Below are 6,150 nucleotides of genomic sequence, written 5' to 3'. Positions count from 1 at the left end.
AGTACGTGAAGTCCCTAAGTGACCCATGCTTGTACCTCCAAGTATCTACCCAATCGAGACCCGAGACCAAGGCCCGCAACCTGGTAGCCGGACCTTCCCTCCGCACCGCATCCTGAACGCCAGCAGCACTTCGCCATCTATCACACGAGATGTAAATAACATCGTTCCAATCCCCTCCTACAATGGACAGGGCAGTGGGCATGTCCACCCATATGGACAGCAGCCTCTCTACTAGGGGCCACTGTAAAGGTGGCGGGGCGTATACGCTGCCAAATAGTACAGTGTCTCCTCCAATCTCTCCCTGCACAAATATATATCTACCCTGCACGTCAGTCCACGTGCGTTTATGAGCAAAGGGTACCCTACGATGAATGAGGACTGCCACCCCCCTGGATCCCCTTGTGAACCCAGAGTGGTGTGTGAATCAACTTCGCTGAAGGCACAGCGTTTTAGTACCAAGCAAATGTGTTTCTTGCAACAAGAGTACGTCTGTTCCTCTCCTCCTGGCCCATGTGAATACCGCCCCCCTCTTCACTTTATCCAACAACCCCCGCACATTCCAGCTCATGATCCGTATCCCACCTGGGCCTAGCCACACTCCCTCACCATCCAAAGGCATTTGTACAGTATTACATGTTGCAGCCTGACCTTACACGAGCAGCATCGGCAAGTCATGAAACAGTCAGCAAGCAGCAATTTCAGCGCGGGCTCTCCCTCCCCCCTTTGGAACCAATCCCCAACTCCCCCCCAACCTCCCCCCACCCGCACCTCCCAAACACGGAAGCACCTGTCATGGTCGGAGAGTAGTCCAGGCCCCAACGGGGAGCCAAGTACCACCCCCTCCAATGGATCCCCCTACAGCAGCCCATACAGAACTAGGCTGTTGCTTCCTCCCCCAACTAGGCCGAGTGTGGCCACCAGCACAGGCAACATTGCACCTGGTCATCTACATCCGACATATACGTGGACCATGAGTCAGTTCCTGCAATAGTCAAGGCACCTCTTCCTGGTCTTCCGGCATATCCTCATCCCGGCGGGAGGTCGACCCAGGATGCGAGCCACTGCTCGAGCGCGACCTGCCTCGGCGCCGGCGTTGATTCTTGGGGCCTCCTCTGGCAGTACTACTCGAAGAGGAGTCAGATTCCCCTCCCTTCGCTGTGTTGGTCCAAATCTTTATGGTTTCATCAGTCCATTGAAAGACCTCTTCTGGAGTGTCAAAGAAAAATGTGCGGGACTGAAAAATGACCCGCAACCTCGCTGGGTAGAGCAATGCGTATTGCAGCTTCAGGCCCCTGAGACGAGCCTTGGCTGCGATGAAGGATTGGCATTGTTGCGGAACCTGTTTTGTATTGTCCAGGAAGATGAGAATACTCGCATTCTCGTACGTGAGCGTGCCCTTCAGTCTTGCCTGCTACAGGATAGTGTCTCGATCAGCATAGTTCAGTATAGTTCAGGAGTTTGGCAATTATGGGACGTGGGCGCGCAACAGCCGGGGGTTTCTGTGTCAGCACACGGTGGGCCCTCTCGACCACAAAGCAGCGTGAGAGGATGTTGGCAGCGTGAGAGGATGTTGGCTGGAATCCAGCTCTTCAGCCATTGTGTCAGGAAGCGCTCCGCATTGTCCCCTTCACAGTTCTCCAGAAAACCAATAAAGCGAAGGTTACTGTGCCATGCGCTCCCCTCCGCGTCCTCGGCTCTCAGAGCTAGGCCCTTCTGAATTTTCTCCAAGGCCAAGACTCTCTTCTTTAGGGTAGATACATCGTCCTCCACCTCAGATATGCGCGTCTCTGTGCCTGTAATGCATTCCACTGCGTTCCGCAGTTCCTGTCGAAGGAGCATTACATCGGAGCCAACTGCCCCAATTTTGGCATCCAAGGCGTCTCTGGACTGCGTGATCACCGCCAAGAGCGCCGCATTGCCCGGCACCTGTGTCTGTGATCCCTTTGCGCCTGCCGCCTCCGTGAATTTATCAATCGGCCCCTGTTTGCCCTGGCTTCCACCGCCGCCTCTCGTCATGCTGCCTACGATGTGTGGAGCAGCGCACTGGTCCCCGTATGGCTCGCGCCTGCCGCAGGCCGACCCTCAAATATGGGCGCCAACCGCCGGTTGCCCGCCCAAGGTGGGGTCACGGTCCACCCATCACCACAGCGCCGACTCTTACTTGTTTGCTGCGTGTCACCCTGGTAGACACTCACTTGTGCTGGGCACAAGCCCCGGCGGCCGCACAGACTCAAGGTTCAAGAGGGCCCCACGGCGCAGCAAGCGCCTCAATAGAGTTCTCAGCTCCCAGCCGCCACTGTCTCACAGCTTATCGCTTGGCCGTCTACAGCTGCAGGGCAGCCCACAGGGCACTCAGCACTCCGCACTGACCTGGGTATGCGGCAAGCCGTCTGCCCGTCCAGTTGCGCCAGTCCGCCGATCTACGTGCAGACGGGATCCCGCAAGATGGCGGTCCCTTTCTCTGGCTGTCTCCAGCCCAGGCTCCCGCAAAGGCTCGCTACGTCTCCGAGTCCACCTGCTGCTGTCCCGCAGGAGACGTGGTCTTCAGGGTCTACCGGTCACCGGGTAAGCAGTGGGCATGCGCCGTTCCTGCTCCCGATGCAGCCGCCCGACCTGCCGGGCTGCACCAAAATTGAGGCCCCGGCTTTATAGGCCGCGCCGGACCGCTCCGAACGCGGCACTCCGCCTGGACGCTCCCGGACGGTAGGAGCCGATTCCGGCGCCGCCTTTCACCGTCGGAGGATGCCCCCTGGGACCGGGCACCAGTACAGGGTCACTGGGAACCGTTCACGATGACCAGGGCAGGATTATAAATCAGGATATCTGCTGGCTGGTCGGAGCTCACGCTCTACATGACGCCATGCTGGCCGGCTAAGCCACGCCCTTTCCTTGGTTTAGATTCTTGGCAGAAACTATTTTAACTTTAAACTGCTCCTCCCATACTTCTTCCCACGCACTAGGCTTAGGTTAGGTACATTGGGGTTGGCGTATCTTAGAAGCACCAGTTGAGTACGTTTAGTCATTATTTATCATTTTATGTATTTTATCTATTTTAAGTACCATATGGCTTAGAAACCATACCATGCTTTTACAGTATTATTTCATAATACTCTTTTTACTGTATGCACTCTATTTTATGACAAGTATTGCAATCTTAGCAATTCACTTCTCTTGCATGAGAAAGAAGACTGTTCAATAAATAACATCTTTTATTGAAAACGCCCGTCTCTCTGTTTCTCTGCACTTCTGGTGAAACGAAGCATGCACAAGTGACTGGGTAAAATAACTATCTATTGTTTCCGCGACTCTGGAGATTCCCTCCACATTCTTAGAGAAGCAAAGTTGTCCTGTTTATGAGGTTGTCAGAAACGCATCCCTTCTTGACTATTCAGGAAGATTAATCCCTTCATGTTTATTCGAGAAAGTTTCTAGTGACCTCTGAGCTAGGTGGCATTCATAATTAAGTCTAACATATTCAATAGAGACCTAGTCGACCTTAGTCCTACGTCTACACTATCGTTTACGTTATTCCAATGCGCAGAACCTATTGGGAATATTAGAACTATACTACATGGCACCCAACGTTTGGTAAGGCAATAAATTTAACGCTAGCCACTAGAGTAACTCAGTCGTGCATTTCACACAGACCCTTTTCCAGTAAAAACTCCAATAGACGTCTGGAGTGGGTAAAAGGTTAAATTTCCGCCAGAACTGAGTAGGATGAGAATCCTATGTAGAAGTTTTTGGTTTGTTCAACGTTGAAGGATACAGTGTTCCAAAATATTGTGCACCTAATCTTCGTTTCCTTGGAAACTAGCTCTGCAAACTTGTATTAAACAATGTTGAATGACGGAACCGGTAAAGCTGCAGTCGATACGGACCAACCGGATTTAAACTTTACAGAAGAAGAGGATGATGCTGTAATCATCCCGGTAAATGTAAGAAGAAGTATAACTTACAAACTAATAAACAGTGGCGTAACATCAAGAGGTGGTACAGTCATATTTGTGGTAGAGGCACATGAATATCGGCAGACAGAGGTATTCTATTCATGGATAACTTTTCCAGCAGCAAATGCTGTAACACACGAGTTCCACTACTACAAAGTAGGGGACACCCAGCGGTTACATTCCTTTCGAGGAGGTTGAAATTCCACTAACTTACCAAGAGCATCAGCTCTGGTTTAATGGTGCCCTACAACATCAAAATCACATTACCAGGCTCGGTCCACTAGGTAGACCAGGAGCTACATGGCCGGTATTAGCTGGTTACACACCACATCCTGACATCGAAAGGATGTCAGACGGTGAATTATTGAGTCAGCTCAAACAAATAATTAAAATACATAGACAATTGGTCCAATATGTCATGCCGACTTTAACAGTCTAACCAGCAATAAAAATTCCACAGCACACCACTCACCAGGGGAACACAAACAAAATTACACCACAGACTATACAATCAGTCATTGGTAAACTACCCGCAAAATGGGAACAAATTCCATTCTGGTTTATGTTGTATTCTACCTATTGCATATTCCCATGTATGCCTTAACCCACTTAATGCCCTTCTTGTGGAATGTCTCTGCACTGTGATGCACTACGGAATGTTGGGTGCTGGTTGAAGATAAGCACAGTTATGATGGGGCTGAGCTGAATGCTGGCTGCTCCTGGTGGGGCTTATTCCAGGATACTTAACATCTTACAATAAATCTTCATGAAATACCTCAACCAGCCTGGAGTCAATTACTACATTTTGATATTCAAATAGAGGCAGTATTCCCTGATAGTACACCTCATGAAAAACACAGAATTCTGACAATCTGACAATTGTTTACCAATGGGGATCGCACCACATGTGGAGGACTGTGACACTTGGGGAACAGTCTTTGCGTCAATCTACACAAAAACACATGGTGTACCGTCAATAACGGTAATACCAGACGTTCTGAAACAAATTCAAAATGAATATGGTCCAGAACCTGCTTAAAAAACTTAGGTATGAAATTACTGAAAGACTTTAAGCAAGTCTCAGCTATACTTTTAGCCAACGTAAGAGGAGAAGCAGCATCTGTGGCGATCCGCCGAAAATTAAAAGAAACAGAATTAGCAGACCAGCCTTTTGAACTTGCCAGAATAATTGAAAAGTGCTATGAAGAACTAGGTAGAGATAGTTTGGGTGGGAAACCACTGAAGCCACAACTACCTGAAAATCTTGAAAAATCCTTAATTAAAAATAATCTCACAACTCCAAAAAAGAAGTGGGAGGGTAATAAAATAACCACTCCCAGAGAAAAACAGTTTCAGTCCAGAGGAAGGTCTCCGCGGGGGAGAGAAAGACCTCCAGAAAGGGGGGGCAAGTCTCCCCAACAAGAGCCCTCTGAAAAAAGATACAACCTTAGAAATAGGGAGAATTTAAGAAAACCTGACAGATATCAAGATACTGATACACGTCCCTCTCGATCTTTTTAGACTTCCTCACAGAAATCGGAAAGAAGAGGACGGTCAGAACATAAAGAAGAGCACGTCAAGTCCAAAGACAAGGAACTTGCTCAACAAAATAAAAAATCACAGTTTTCCAAAAAGAAGGTAGCAAGTATAAAAATAAAACATGCCGAGGATCCTGAGGACCCAACTCAAGAACGGAGAGTGGGCTCTAACAATGCTAGGCAGTGCAGCAGAAGTGACCATAGCTCGCAAGATCCTGATGAATCTTCTGGAGACAGTGGACACGAATTAATACATTCAGGTGGAAACTGCAAATACCAGAGTCAGTGTACCCCATAAATTATATGAAATAACATTGCGTATAGAGGGGACATAACTAGGAAGATAAAAACTCTCTTTTCGGAGCAACTATCTGAAGGCTATGATATCCTTCTAGCTGAAAAAGACTGGCCACCAGAGTTTGTTAGGGAGTCCCACACGGCGAAGTAATAATTAGGCCTGCCTTCTCAAAACATGTTCCAGTTCATAAAATACACACTTATGCTAAGAAATGGGCTGTAGCACAGGCTCCAGCACTATATAAAAATCATGTATACGCCTGTGTAATATACACAGACACATCTGCACAACATTACGTTGTGGATAAAGAAGTTTATAATGCGGCTTGCGCGATTGTTAAAGCTCACTGGCGCATAGGTAAATT

This window comes from Lissotriton helveticus, chromosome 8, assembly GCF_964261635.1.
Source record: "Lissotriton helveticus chromosome 8, aLisHel1.1, whole genome shotgun sequence".
Classification (NCBI taxonomy): domain Eukaryota; kingdom Metazoa; phylum Chordata; class Amphibia; order Caudata; family Salamandridae; genus Lissotriton; species Lissotriton helveticus.
The sequence above is the reverse complement of the archived record's forward strand: the minus strand, read 5'-3'. Positions refer to the sequence as shown.